Genomic DNA, 16,518 nt, shown 5'->3' with positions numbered 1-16,518 from the left:
AGTGGGGGTTTGATTTTTCGAAATTCTCCCTGTAATTCTGTTTTCTGTCTCTTGGAAGTCTACTGCTCTTGCACATTGTCAGAATGGTCTTCTGGCTCTTCTGAAAGCTCAAGAGCATAATTCCGCTCCTCAGTGCCCCTTTGCTGTTCTGCACTAGGGCTGGGTATGGGTGGATTTTGTTTATCTGACAGGCTTTTCAGTATTCTTTCTTGTTCCATGGTTAATCGCGCATTGTCCTCTCGCAAGCGTGCCATCTCACCCTTCAGTTCCTGAACTGTTTGCAGTATCGCCTGATTGGTACTGCGTGTCTCAGCGCCAAGCTGAACCCACAGTCCTGCATTTTCTGGTGGGATGCCGCCAGCTCCCGGCATTTCCTCCATCTTACTATATAACTGTCAGCGGGTGAGTGTCTCGATATTCTCCTGGTTGTACACAAGAAAGGTAATTAATTGCATTGTACTATATATATGTGTAAGATAATTTCTCTTTCTGTTTCTATTGCTGTTCCAGAGGCCACAGTTTTGGAACCTGGCTTTGATACCACAATTGTCACGATCTTTTTCTATAATCCAAAAGAATACAGTAAATAAATTTTTTTTTATATACCTTTACAGTTGGTAACTCACTATTACCAACTCCTAACCTACGTTACTCACCTACTAACCCTAAACACATATAGTCTAACGCATAATATGATTGTCTTAAGATTTTGGTTATTATAACCATCGGTTATATATGTATAACACTACATATCTACTTAACCCTTAATGTATTGTCCTTCGATAAGTTATATGACATGACATATGTGTGTTGATTGTTGTTATCCATTTAAATGTCTACTGCCAAATGGCAGAGCGAGTACGCCAGCTCACCAACCTCCGTAGCCATATGGTCCCTCTTCACGTGCTGGCCATGTGATCTGAGAGAGTTGACCTGCCCGGGGTTCACGCTTGGCCTCCCGCCTAATCCAACGATGGTGATTACTTACCTTCATCGGACGGTCCAGCCTCACTTAGGGTTTGACCCTGCATATAAAAGTCTTGTTGGATTCGCTTTTGGTTCATTTGCTCATTTCTCAGTAGCCGAGCTCCTTCGATGGTTTGGTCTGCAAGTTCTCGGGTTCTTTGCACTCTTCTGGTTCATCGCTCCTCTGCCTCACTCAGGTTTGGCCGCGCACCTCTTCATTACTCTCACAGCTGGTTTATAACTTATTATTTCTCGCTTCTGCTGTATATGCTCTAACCATTTCCAGGGTTGGCTTGACAGTTTTGAAGGGTTCTGGTGCTGGCCATAGCTCACCCTCACCGAACGCCGGAGGTTTTAGCTGCTATGTCACTTCCAGGTAAGTCGGAATTTGTTATGTTTTCTGTTGACTAAATTTGATTGCATTTTGAGGGTTTGTTTTACAGCTGAGACGGCCTGTCCTCTACCTGTTGTCTCAGGTTAAATACCGGTCCAAACCCTTATGCGATTTATGCTTGGCGGCCTTACTTGGCGACCTGTCCAGCTGCGCCTAGGTTATGGCCTCGGTGCCTTAGTTATCTATTCTCTATTGAACTTGGCTAAGGACTCTGTTTTGTTTAGCATTACCTAGTCTAGAAAAGTCCTTTGAGCTTTCGGCAATTATGTAAAGTTTGCATAGTTAATTAAATCACTGCAATATTTGTCATATGCGGATTGTTGTTGTTTTGGCTCGGCCTGGATTTCTATATGGTCAATGGTATACCATCTGCGTTTCATAATGTTTCCTTCTCTTCCTTATCTGTATATGTAAGTGCCGCCACCGGTTAATGGACATTCAACCTTCGTTCTGATTTATATATGCAAAGTTAATATACAGAGTTTGCAGCTACTACTTCTGTTTTCGTTTGGTATTACACATAGTTACGGCAATGGTCATGTATTAGGGTTACTTCATTTACCTTTGATATTTGGAGCGTTCTCCGTCGCTACCTCTAATTCTGGGTAGTATCTGTGGATGTAACATTTCTAATGCCAAGAGTTTCTAAGTTTAAATTGATGTTCAGTATATTATGCTGCCGTTTCTATTATTCATTCGCATTACAGTTATGGCATTCTTTTACCTTAGGGTTTCAAGGTTATGGAACCGATAAGTTTCCTCATCGAATGATTTCCACAGCACAGTTCTCGTTCTTGTATAACATTTGTGCAGCGACGAGGGTAGTCTTGCATTCGTCTCGTGAATGTATTGTCTATCCTCCTGCGCACAGGCTTGCCCACATGCAGCCAGCAGATTTACGGCGGTCACTCGCCTATAACAATACTTATCATCTGATTCAGGTTTATTCTTATTCTGTATTGTATTTCATTGCTCGTTTTGTAGCCTATGGTTGATGTCGTTTCCACCCTTGAAGCTAGGGTTTGCTGTACATCATTATTTATGTTAAAGAACACTTCGCTTTCCGTCACTATTGCCTGTCAATGTTTACTATACAGACGTACTCGGAAAGATAGTGTAAGTTTTAAGTTTATTATTCCATGTATTGTTCCATATTCGCACAGCCTTGTTAAGGCTGGTTTAAACATGCATCGACTCTTTTCTCATAATCTCGTCCTTCAATTTACTCTTCTTATTTCTGTTAAGTGAATGCATACAGAATGAGGTTATATATTCAGTTTGATCTTTATAATAAATTCTTTATCAGTTTACAGAGTCAAACTATGGTTAAATAGCCAACTCGGCTTCTCTTATCTACTCAGGTCTTTATACTGTAAAACTGAGTACCATCATGGACTCGGTTATCTCAGCAATCAGTCCTCCTACTACTACTAGGTACTGTAGCTTACTATCTTTTGGCAATTCCTAGCTATTACTAACTATACACAGATTAACCGTGTAAGCTTGGTGAATGTGTGCCACCCAGGTGACACCGTCACATTTCCCTTCCATTTCTTCTAATAACCGTAATCTTATTCTAATTATCACAACAACTTTTAAAAGAAAAGATACAACTGAGTACTTTCAATACCTGAGCTTTCCTTAACTAATTTAAAGGAAGCGTACCTGGTATTCTGTCACTGTGATTCTTACTTTCAAAAGTCACCTGTAGAGTTTTTGCTCTTAACCTCCCAACCTTGAGATCCACTGCACTGGATTCTCCCCCCGAGCCGTCTTGCAGGCCTGCAGCCCTCAACAAGACTTATGCACCACGGTGCTGGGTCATCTGATCACAACCAGACTTAACCCCCTTCTTTCACTCTGCAACTCTCTTTTTGGAATCTCTCCTCTGCCTGTTCCCAAACAGCCCAGAGGTTTTCCTCCCCAAGACCTCTTCCTTGGGTGAGAGGCAGTTGTCTTTCCTTTCAGTTCCATAACTGATTAATTTCTTTTAATAGAAAAGCCTCCTTTTGGAGGCTGCCAGCATTTCATTCAACACATGTGCAAAATAGTTCATTATATTTTCTTTCAACAAAATAATAATGTCTTTTAATAAAACAAGTTGTCACCCATATTGTTTTTACCACAGCAATTACCAGAAATTACAAGTTACCGAGGTTATTACATAGTTTTAGTTGAAGATTGGTTTTCAGAGTATAAATAAATGAATGTAGATTTTCACAGCTGCTGTGTATATAGTTTGTTTTGGAGTTGAACCGTGCAAGTAGGTTGAAATTTTTGAGATTTTGGATAAAAATTTTGCTAATATTAAAATATATATATTTTTCAGAATGGAAAAATGTCTGAAGTATCAAGTTTCAGCATACTACCTAGCTTTAACAAATTTATCTTACCATATAAATAAATTAAAAACCATAAAAAATACCTTATCACTCAGATTATGCGGAATTTATATATCAAACTTGTAATCAATACAAATTCCTTAGGAACCAAGAAAAAACGAAAAATACACCAAAAAGACCCTTACGTCATGTAATTGTAAGACTAGAGTTGAACTACTTTCATGCAGTTGTGAAAATCAGAGTTAACTTACGTCATGTAGTTGTGAAAATACAGTCCGTCGCCTGCAATGAGTATCACCTCCCGGACAAGTTGTGGGTGTTTCCCGCGAAGGTGTTTATATAGGAACACGACTTCCTGGAAAACCTTGCGGCAGCCGTCCGCTTGACAGCTATATACCCATCCATGTTTTTCCGACCGAAGCCTAACAACATAGTGACGATTCACACAATTGGATATAACAGCGTCCAGCATCTCCTTTCTTGGGTGGAGGCAGGTTGCATGAAAAGGGTGGTATATATCTCTCAACCTGAACAGAAATATTAAATTTATCCACAGAACTGGGATTGTTATGATGATACACAGACCACAAATTAAATTTGACATGGACCCTATAGGCGAAAAAGCATAAATAAACCCTCAGAGATAGAACGTTAAATCTGAAATATTTATAGGGTTACCATTCATCGCTGTAATGATCCTCCAAAAACTGAAGCTTCTTCAAGTTGATAAGTGCTTTTATATATTCTTCATCTTCCTCGCTGCAAGATACACAGCTGAGGGACAAACGTTAATGAGCCGATAGAATTATATATAATACAGTGTACAGTACTTAATATTCGCCTAAAAGATTGAGGGTGTTGTGTAACAGGCCACAATTATGGGAGTGTTTAGGTCAATATTCTAATGGGTGAATAGATTTAACACTGTCAAAAACTACTGCTATATCAAAAATTTCAAAAAATTCCTATTGTTTTACGATCTAAAACCTGTTGTGTTCGGAGTCGTAGTCTCCATCATCAGGCCTCGTCTGCTGGTCAGGCCGTGAGGGTTTAACGCTCTGTCGGCGTCTGCGCTTCCTTTTCTTACACTCATCTGCGGAACGAATTCGTGTACGCGGGGAAAGGGAGTCAGAGTTAGCTACATCCATCTCCGCTTTCCCTCCACAGTATTTGGTCATGGAAGGCCGGTTGAAACAGGCCTACTATCTATATAATATTGCACTGCACAGGATAGTTGGGAAACTGATATGGGAACTCAAAACAACTGAACAAGTTTGAAGATCCTTTTGGCGGGGCTGAATGGAGAATGATGTAATATTCTAGATGTTACCCTAGGTTATATAATAGAGGTTAATCTTTAAGGGTTCGTTAAGTGATTCAGAGTACTCTGAAACATGGAGTCTTTTAGAGTTACGTAACATGCATGGAATGTGGGGACATGCACGGGAACTGCACGGAATGTGGGACATGCACGGGCTACCGGAACTACAAATTTTCCATGTTTTCTGTCCAATTAAATATAAAATTAAATTTATAGAAATTAAAGATTTGAATTTTTTTTTAATAATATTTTTTATTTTTAATTGGGAATGTGATTTTTGTTAAAATTAAAATTTTGAATTTATAATTAATTAAAGAAAAACATTCATTGTGTATATTATTTAAAAATATTTATTTGTAAAAAAGTCATAAAATAAAATTATATTTAATTTTTAAAGATATATATATTAGTTCTAAATGTTGTCACATGATCAAACTTAATGTCAAATATTATCACATAAATCATACTCCAGTCAATGGAAAATATAAGAAAATCATAAAATTTAACTAAATAATAATAAATTATTATTATATTACTAATTATAAATAATTAATGTATGAATTAAAAATATATACATTACAAAAAGACATGTAATAATATTCTTAATTATAGAGATTTATTTTTAAGGGAGATTTTTAAATTGTAGATAGTCTTTGTTATAATATGTTGGGTCAATACTACACCTTATTAATACAATATGTCTAAAAATCCATATTTTAGTGAAATTGTTTTATATGATAATTAGTTGTAATTTTAATTTTATAAATTCTCTAATTAAATTGAACAGTAAAAATAGCATAACATTCTTTGAAATAAATCTCAACTCTCCATGACCACTACTAAAAATATCATCCATCTTTAAATATTGATATTTAAACTAAAATTCTAAAAACCTCTTCTAAATTAAAAATGTGTATCAATATATATATATATATATCTATATATATATATATATATATAACTTGACATTCTAAAGGAAAAACGTTAATTGCAAAATGAGACAAGCCCAAAGCCATAAAATAAGATTTACTTTACCTTAAAAAATAATAATAAATATTTATATTAAAAAATTATAGCTAAATAAATAAAAAATGTTATCAAAATTTTATCGCATAAATATGATCTCAAATTTCAACTCTCTATTTAGGATTACTATTAAAATATTTTATGAATATTGCACAAAATTTTTATTTATAAATATTATATAAAAATTTTATCATTCGCTTATTAACTATTGATAATTAAATTAAGACCATTTTAAAATAAACATTTTTATCAAAATAATTATTATCTTTTTATAATATTAGATGCAGGAATACATTAATTAAACCCTACGGCAAGGACAAGGCCCGTGGGATAATGCTAAATATATTTAATTAAAAAATAATAACAATATTTATGTTAAAAACTGAGCGGGTATACGGAAACTGGTGTCACTTGAATCATACCACACTCAATGCCACATGTTTTCACATAAACTGTTAAGTGGCAGTCTCCCAGATACGATCACACGAAATGACGTCATATACTTTATGTTAAAAAGCTAATAACAAACATATATATATATTAAGAGAAAACAGGAGTTGTTGTCAAGCAATGTTAACCGTTAATAAATATGAATGAGTAAAAAAACACAGCAAAATTTTATATTTAAAATTTTAAAAAATACAAATTTGTATATAAATTGAATTTAAATTAAATAAATTTATATTAATTGATTCAAGGAATTATTATAGGTTAAGTTTATTTTTTGAGTGGAGAGATATCTAATTTTATTTTTATTTAAAAAGAAATTTACACTTTGAAAGATTTGATATTTTTTTGTTGATTGATCTTTATTTAAACTTAATTTAAATATATGATATGGAAAAAAATATTATAGTAATTTTTAAAAGATTATTCACCAAAATACAGAATAGCAATTACAAATTTTGATTTTTTATTTAAGGTTATTAAAGGGGACATTTACTTGGAGTTTTTTCCTTCTCTGTCATTGATAGATTCCTAGTTAAGTTGTATCTAAGCTGATTTAATTTCTTAAATATGATATGCAAAAAAATATTATAGCAATTTTTAAAAGATTACCCACCAACATACAAATAAGTAGATACAAAACACTAAATAGAAATTTTGATTTTTCACCCAACATTGCCAAAGGATGCAATTACTTGGAGACTTTCCCTCCTTTTTTTTTTGTAAGCTAAGGAGGGACCATACGTTTTCCATTAATTCGAATTGAAACCAGTACATTTTCATGGTGGCCTCAACCCGCCCCGAAGGGAAACCGGGTCTGTTGGCCACCTTAAGTTTTTGACAGCCATCCAAAAACAAAAAATACTAAGTCTTCTTGTCCAGGCTAAGTATACTAAACATTCAAAAAGATTACTACTGGTTCTTATTTGCATTATAAACTGATACTGAAACCAAAAACTATCCACCGGCATTCAAAAAACTATGGAAAGAATATACATATCTTCAGATATTAACCAGTCATGGCTTCCGGCTGATCATCTTCTTTCTTTATTCCCGGATTGATCTTCTTTATCTGCTCCTATATCTCTTCCAGTTTGTTGTCCTACATTATCAGGGTGACCTGAATGTTCTACATTTCTTTCTTCAAATTAGGAATTCCCTGGGCCAATTTAGTCATCTCCATGGCAACCTGCTCCATAGCCTTAGCCAACAACCTTTTCATAACCTAGTATACATGCAAAGCTTGTTTATACAGTGTCATGCGCCCTCTGGTATTCCCTGTATCTCGTAGCAGGTATTCCAAATCTTCCATTTCTAATTCTGATTGACCCTGAGTAGTTTCTTCCTCCAATTGCTGTATTATTCTTCTGATATCCTCATTAGTGTTTTCACTATAGGCTTGCTCTGCGAACTGTATCCTCTTCTTCAACGTTTTTCTATATCTTCTTGCCGGTAATGATTTGCATTTCTCCTGTTTCCCTTCCGACCATCCTCTTCCTCTACTGCGTCGGCCTCGTCCCTGTCCTGCTCTTCCTCTAGTCACATAATTTCCTCTGCCTCCCAAACCTTTCATACCCGAAGTGCTCCCGAGGTCGCCTTCTTCCTCTCGCCCTTTGCCTCTCCTATCTCCATACTTCCTTTCTTCCTGTGGTTTGTCCTTTGATTGCCTCTCGTCCTTCCATACACTCTTTCTTGGTTGCTTAGATCTGTCCTTCCATACGACCTACCAAGGCATCTAACCCACGTAACAATTACTCTAATACTGGGCATTCCTTAGAAATATATAACTACAATCCATCCCCATACAATTTTATTTGGAAATCATCCTCCCTTTAGTCAAGAATCTAAATGAATTGGAAAATGTTTATATCCATATTGTTTTTTCTTTGTGATTATACTAGGTGAAAAGAAGCATGTAGAAGCTAAAAGGAAATTGGGCCACTACTTACCTAGGGAAGACACGAGTTACTGGGATTTGGTTGGTGGAGGGGGCCCCTATAGGTTATAGGGATAATGCTAGCCTAAGGTGCTAGAAAGGGTTGTTTGAGGTGTTTAATTTCATATATCTTTGGTGGAACTCATTCAAGATGGGGGTGTTTAAGATGAAATCAAAGTGCAATTGCGAGCTTACTTTGTGTTGATGTGGCTATTTATTTTATATATTGGAGTTTGGGTTGAGCAATAAAGTATTCCTTATTTACTTTCATCGAAGTGGGAAGGGAGGTGAAGTTTTGTTCTTGCTTTAGGTTAGGGTTTTTTCTTAGGAAGGGGGAACAAGTGGGTAAATTTTCTTGTATCTCGGCATGGTTGGGAAGTTAGTAATTTGTGCTATAGGCCAATAGTTTCTTTGGCCTCAAACTACCTCATTTAGATTTCCTCGTTGGTCATAGAAACTTGGTTTTCACAAAATACTCAAATTTTTTGGCCCTGGTCATTGAGGGAAATTTCACTATGCCAAAGGAGAGGGGCCCAATGAGGATATGAGCTACATATCATGAAGAACAAGCATGTAAATGGAATTCTCACTTACATAACAAGGTTGCAATATTTGCAGCAAGGTATTAGAATAGATCCTTATGGATGTGCAAGAAGAACTAAACTGGCTGGAAAGGGAAGTTGCTTCTCAAATATCTTTACTTTCTGATTGTGCAATGAGGGAGGAAAGGGAAGAGTGGATCCTAGAAATGAGGAAAATGAGGAGTGGGGAAAACTAATACATGCAAGCCATATATATCTATTAGAAGATGAAGTTTCTTTTGGGATGGGTGGTATTGGATAGCCAAGAGTCGAGGAGGGATATGTTATAGACTTTGGAACATATACATGGTCATTTGAAGCATAATGCTTGCATAGTAGATATGATTGATTGTTGAGTGGCTAGAATTGAACACCTTTGTATCCCTCTAGTAGACCTAGCAACCCCAACCCCTATAGCAGGCTCGTATTCTGAGCTAATCACTTGATTATCTAATGACTCATGTTTATGATTTTATTTTTTTCATTAGTTTTTCTCGTGGTTGGATGGGCCAACAATGTAGTATGGGCCTATTTAATTTCAGTTATGTTGTGTTCTATCTCTCACTTATGACCCTTCGCAGGGTTCATTTTTGGGTATGGTATGGTCTGGTCTCCCTAGTGAGAGACCATAATGAACTATGAAGTTTTATTGATGTAAAATCATGCTTTGAAGTAATAGAATTCACTTTACACGAAAAAATAATATTGTAGCTATATAAATTAAATGGATGATAACAAAGATAAACATCAAATTATAATAACCATCACACAATTACCTCATGATACATCTAACATTACAACAACAAAAAATCATAAAAACTCACTAAATAGTAATTTATTTTAAATTATTATTGATTATTTTGATGTTCAAAATTGGGGTCACTCCAACATCAACACCTTGAACTTCCTATTGGCTAGCGAGAAGTGATGGGAGCACATGCCCGGGGTTTAGAACCACATGATTAGGGTTAAATCCATGCCAAGACTGGTAAAAATCAACCCTGTCGTCTATGTCCAAGAAATCATAGCCCACAAGGAACAATCCTGGAGCATGTGATTTTGAAAGAGAATGGTAAAACAAGAAAAGAACTAACAACCAAGTGTTGACACTAGAAAACCAAATAATCCCCTTTTTAATCATGTGAAATGTATAATTATTTAAGGGCCTCAAGCTTTCAAATTCAATACACTCCTTCCTCGTACAATGAGACCAAAACCACAACAACAGAGGAATAGAAGCCACTGTAACCAATACATCATATGCATCATAGTCTCATATATATTTAGATGTATATCGCATGAGTAACAATAGAGGTTTTTTTCCATCCAAACCCTAGATGTGCCACCTAAAATGCATCATCATCGCTCATTTTTCCATGAAAGTAATGGTCTTGGGTTACTAAATTGTTCTAAAATAACGTTCAAGTATCAACATTAATCATCAACCTGAGGATTTGTCTTCTTATCTCAAGGTAATCTGCAAAATGTATGAAAGAGATTGTTATGATCTAGTACTAGTCTTAAAATTCTTCATTTATTAATCTAATGATAAAAATCAACACTTAAATTAAAGAATATGCTCAATCAAATCAATTCTGCACTTACAAGGACTATTATCAAACCATATAGAAAGATAGGATCAAACTTGAAAATAACTTGCAGTAATTGAATCTGAAGGTAAAACTACTCTAATCTTTCAAGAAATAACCCTGTGCATATCAAAACTAGTTATATTCATGGAAACGACAATTAGAAATAACAAGTGTAACTAAAGAAACAACAAGCAGTAACTAAGGAAACAACTTTAAAAAATATCCTTCTCACAGGAAATATCATGCTTAGTCAAACTCTATTCTAATAAAATCAGTACTTAAAGAACAATACCACTTAAATTACTTAAGAAAAAATAGTAAACAAATTTAATAAACTAATAATACAAAGAATATAGTGCCTTATCCAGGAAGCAGCCCTGAAACCCCAGGAACTAGACTATCTAAGAAAAACTCGGATCAACAAAGAAAGCAATAAACCGAAACAAACATAAAAGAGATTCTTCACATTAAATTATCCGAGTGATTATAACTCAAGCTCAATCATTGTTCTGTGCCTAAAATACATTACTTCTCTTTCTTCGTTTCTTCTTAGCCGCGAAGGGTCGACTTCTGTCATTTTTATAATACAAAACAAATTAATTACAACATAAAATATTTAGAATAAGGATCGAACTGAGAATCAAATATTCTCATATCGATCTTTCTATTTAAAATCAATACAGTATATTTTGGTGAAGAAGTCGATAATGTTTCCTTCAATTGACTTCTTAATTTAAATTCACGCTCGCTTGATTATGCCACCTATTCTTCTTCGAACACCATCAACCTTCATTACACTTTGATATGCTTCTAGAATCCCTTTTTATAATAAATCCTCCAACAATCACATTAAAGATGCTTCTTATAGATAAAATGACTTTATTTAAAACGAGATTATGAAAATAGTCTTAACCCATGAAATATTATGCTTTATTAAGTGATAAAGCATAGATATAAAGAAAATTACAGGAAATTTACATCAAAATTTAAGATTTTAATGAAAATACATGACAATTACCGGGACCCACATTGGCCCCCTATTAACCTGTTGCATGTACTCATGCAAAAAATACTATTTCAAGCAAATAAGTAATTAATGTGCAACACACTTAGAGAGTAGGCTTCATATGTCTCCTCTCCCCTGTATTGAAATCCATACATGTCTCTGATTTCTCATAAGGCTTCTTGCAGACCATTTCAGACAATTCATAGTAAGGCTGATAATAGGATTGTGGACACTAGATCATGGGGCACCGATACCTGCATCCCATCTAATGGATTCATGTTTCTATCATAATTTTGACGTAGGTCCGGACCCTAGAAAGGGCTTGCTGGAAATTGTGGAGCCCAAATAGTTCTCTATTCTTGACCCATTTTAACTTGGCCCCACTTACTGCCTCTCTTTGTATATCTTATAAATACTCAAGCCCTGCAGTCAACACCCCTACATGATTGTCAATAACATTGTCCCTCTTCATAAATCTATTATTCCTAAGGAATGTCACAAAGGAATTTTCTAGTTCTCCTCTTATCCAAAGATCACGATTTCTTTCATTTTGTTCATAAAAATTACAAGCTTTTTTCCATTTTATTTGGTTTAAGGAAAATAATATAAATGCTTGAAACTACACATTACTAACAAAAGGGACAATATTTTCATTCCTCTCTTCTGAGAGAAGAAAAGTATGCATGTACAGTTCACATAAAAGAAACTATGTAGGCTCATTCTATTTGTGAAAAGTATTTAGAAAATCCACAACACAAGTGAACTTATAAGAATTACCATGGTATATAGCCTTAGCTTTAATCATCAAGTATTGCACTGTTAAGAACAAGGCATAAAAACAAGATAGGGTTTTTCAGGGCATGATGTTTGGGATCATTACATAGATTTGATCCTTCTCCTTCATTAACTTGTGAATTTTTTCCTTTAAGATTTGAACTTCCATTCTAGCATCAACCAGATCTTTTGTTGTTTCTATCTCTATATGTGTTAATGCCAAAAATCATTTGAGAAGCTTCTAATGTTCCTCTATGGACATCATATCTTTTTTGTATTTAACTATGATTTTCTTTAATAGCTTTATATCATCTTCTACAGTCAATGGAGTATAGAGGGTAACAACCTCTGTTTGTATCGTTGTTTCCACTAAAACTATTTTTTCAGTCTGAGTGTCAACAATTTGAAATTTAAGGACCTTCCTTTTCTTATAAGCCTAGAGTAGCTTGTTTATCTTCTCCTGAGAGATTTTTTACTTATTGCCAGTTGATTATGCAATTATGCACCTTCCATTTCAACACAATATTTTCCTTTCTTAGAGAAATAGTTCTTGCAATATTTAACGAAATTATGCACTATTCCAGACCTCAGGGTCCATTCGTGGCTGCCCCAGTTGAAGTAACATGGGAAGTGATATCGACTGAAGCTTTGGAATATCCAAGGAGATGAGAAACTCGAACTCTCATAATGTAAGTAGAATTTTCTTTTGAATATTTATTGAGTTAAAATAAATTCTCTGTTTTTAGTGACCTAAAAAACGAAATGAAGCTTGTCTAATAATCCAATCTTCTTCTTTACTGTTTGCTTGCAGATATGATGACTTGTAGCCTGCCACGGAAGATGAGGTCACCATGATTGATTACAGATATTAGATTACTGAGACATACATTGCAGATTATACTATGTTGCTCTTTGTTAAACAGGCTGCACAAACAATGTTATTTTAATTTTCACAATGTTCAAGTTTTTAAAATGATTATAGATTAGTTTGATAAAATGAAAATGACTCTTCAATCTAAATCAAAATAGAGGATTTCTAAATCTTACTAACACAGATATAATCAATTTAACATCAAGATTTTATTATTCATAGATACTTCATTAAATTTTAGAATCATGGATAGAAATTTAAGTGTGAGAACTTATATTTAATGTTGTATGAAAAAATTGGAATTTTTATTTGGAATAAATTTCTTATTAAGAGAAAATGAGTAGTGTAGTTTTTATTTTATTTTATTTGTTGTTTAAATGGAAGTATATTAATAATAAAATATAGTAAATAAATTTATTATATAATAAAAAAAATTATATAAATTTTAAATATATAATTTATAATGTTTTTAATAAATAATATATAAAATATTTGTAAATTTTAAAAAGTAATCTTATAAATTTAAGAAGGAAGTAATATTGTTAATATTTGAATTTTTGAATAATTTGATTTGGTATGTTTTAAATTAGTTTGTTTAATTATAAGATGACAACCTTTCCACAGAGAGATTATAATGTGACTAGTTCATAAATACATCTCTTTTTAAATGAAGAGTTTTTATTTTTTTTAGAATTGTTGTTTAATGTAACCTAACTTATTAGATACTTGATGGAAATAGAAAAATCTTTGATCATTTAAAGAATGTATGAGGTGACTAGGAAGGATGTGAGTGTCCCCGCTCCTAATCCATGGATGACTTCCAATGAGAATATTTGTGTCATCTCCAATTTCCATCTTAGACAACATGTAAGAGTTTTTAAGCCCCATCCTCCCAAGGCTTTTCAAATTGTAATGGAGGACTAGGCATTCAAAGCAAATGATCTTTGGTCCTATCTACAAGCTTAGAGATATATTAAGGAATTTGCTTTATCTTGTTTAAGATGCCCTTTGGCATCCAAGCTAATGACACCTAATACTAAAATTACATACATCATAACATTATATAAAATAAGCTTTCCCTCTTTGGAAAGCCTTCTATTGCACCAACTTCTTAATATGAGTTCTAGTTTTGCGATAAGTTAAGGCCAATCTTATTTTTTGTAGCTACTGGGTTTTAAAAAGAAACCCAAATATTTCAAAGGATATTCTAGGGGCATTGAAACTTTTAATAGTACCCTTTATACAAGATTAGATTCAACTTGTTCAAGGGTGTTCCCAAGTAGATTGTTTTTTTATTTTTTATTTATCACCATGCTTGTGGCTAAGGAGAAAATGTCCAAATTGTGAAATATAGCTTGAAGGCTTCCATAATCAAATGTTAAGAAAATGATGATATCATCCAAAAAAAGTAGATGAGTGAGGGAAAAAATATTAGAAATTTCAATTCCTTTAATAAGATGTATTATTTTAGCATCAAGAATGGCTCTGTTGAGAGTTTCGATGATGCGGAGGAAGAGGGACATTGGACATCTTAATGAATTCTTCTTTGAGGATTGAAGAAAAGGGAAGTTAATCCATTGATAAATAATGCCATATAAGTGGAGCTAATACAATTGTAATATACATTCCATAAAAGGAGGATTGAAACATAGATTTAGAAGGATTAGCTTGATAAAGGGTACTATTAAAACCGAAGATGGTAAAACTCAACCCTTCCCTTGGATCCACCTTGTCAAAATCCATAGAGAGAACCACTTTATAAAAAATGGCCTTTTGTTTTTTAATATGGAGAGATTGAAGTCCTTATTCGTTTGATCCAATAGCCTTGTGAATCTCTTTAAAATCCAAATGTTTGAAGGGATATAGTCTCCAAAATAATGGGCTTCAATTGAAGATCAACGATTTTCAAGATAGTTTTGTATATAGAGTTGTATAAGGATATAGGGAGAACTAGTCAAAAATTTCAAGTTTGTTAGTTCTTGGAATGAGAGCCAAGAAGGATCCAAGGGAAGGGTTGAGTTTTACCATCTTCGGTTTAATTTGAAAGCACCCATGGACTTAACAAGCCCTAAATCCATGTCCAATTTAGTACACTTATGATCAGACTCACCTCTCGACGCTACCCATTAACTAATTTGTAGATTATAATCCAATAACGTTTTAGAGATGAGAAAACGGTCCAACTTTTTGGATATATATGCATTTTTGGTTCAATTACATGACTAGGTGGAAAGGGCATTTTCAAGGAGAATGTTCACTAGTCCCATAGAGTCCAAAATGTCCAAAAAATAATTTTCTAGGGGGCCTGGACAACCTAAAGGTCCTCAGATTTATGATTGTCCTATTGATAAATTTAGACCCCCCTAGGAATATGAGATCTATTTTGAAACATGGGAGATTGAAAATGTTCTACTAGAAATATTTCCTTTCAATTTAAGTGTAACACCCCTAGATAATTACTCATGACTATTATTATTTAATTTTGGAACTAAGGTTGGTTGACGTAAATATTATATTTTATTGTTAAAAGAGAAAGAGAAATAAATTATTTTGATTTTAATGTTCTTGAGAATGTGTTAAGGGTTGTTAGGTGGAACTTAGCTCCTAACTGTTAGGGAAATCGTTGGAATTGGTTATCCCCAAGAAAGGGGCATAAGAAAAAAGAGGGAAAATTTCTTCCTTTTCCAAGATCTTGAAGGGGAGAGGGAAAAAAATACAGACTAGAAAAAAATATGGTTGGCAATATGCCATGAAACTGGTTTTGTGTGGCAATATTATGGGAGGCAAAGATAGTTATTGCTGGATATAACCAGTGTGAGAAAAAATGATTAGAACCTAAATAAAACAAGTAGGATGCTACATAAGGGTTCATGAGAAAATAATTCTATATATTCTAGGAATTGTTCTCTAATAAAAAGAGTGGAGCTCAGGCATAACTAGTCATGGAAGTTATCTTACTATTAAGACGACCATAAGATCCATTTACATATTTTATAGAAGAGTTTATATAAGTATCCTAAATAGTTTAGGTTATGTTAAAGGAAAATGAATGAGGAATTCAGATAAATAATTTATTTAGTGTTTTGTGTATTATTGGAAAAAGTAAATATATAGGCTAGGACTGCATATAGACTGTATATGTTCTAACCTATAACAAGTATAGAGTCAAATCCAAGTTTAAATAATTCCATAGTGGACAAGGTAAAGGTGTGTAGTGGACAATCTACTACAAGTAAGTGTAGGTAAGTGTAATTGGAATATG

At 33.9% G+C, this 16,518-nt stretch overlaps 1 long non-coding RNA gene across 1 annotated transcript; it reads left to right on the top strand.

Annotated features, from left to right (window-relative positions):
* Positions 1–1,083: 1,083 nt before the first annotated feature.
* Positions 1,084–1,495, top strand: LOC149149346 (uncharacterized). The gene is made up of 3 exons (XR_016263653.1): positions 1,084–1,163; positions 1,267–1,342; positions 1,443–1,495. It is a non-coding gene; the product is annotated as an uncharacterized LOC149149346 (long non-coding RNA).
* Positions 1,496–16,518: the final 15,023 nt, after the last annotated feature.

This window comes from Pinus tabuliformis, chromosome 9, assembly GCF_031772625.1.
Source record: "Pinus tabuliformis cultivar Carrire ecotype Pingquan chromosome 9, CPIR1, whole genome shotgun sequence".
In the NCBI taxonomy this organism is placed as follows: Eukaryota; Viridiplantae; Streptophyta; class Pinopsida; order Pinales; family Pinaceae; genus Pinus; species Pinus tabuliformis.
The sequence above is the reverse complement of the archived record's forward strand: the minus strand, read 5'-3'. Positions and strand labels throughout refer to the sequence as shown.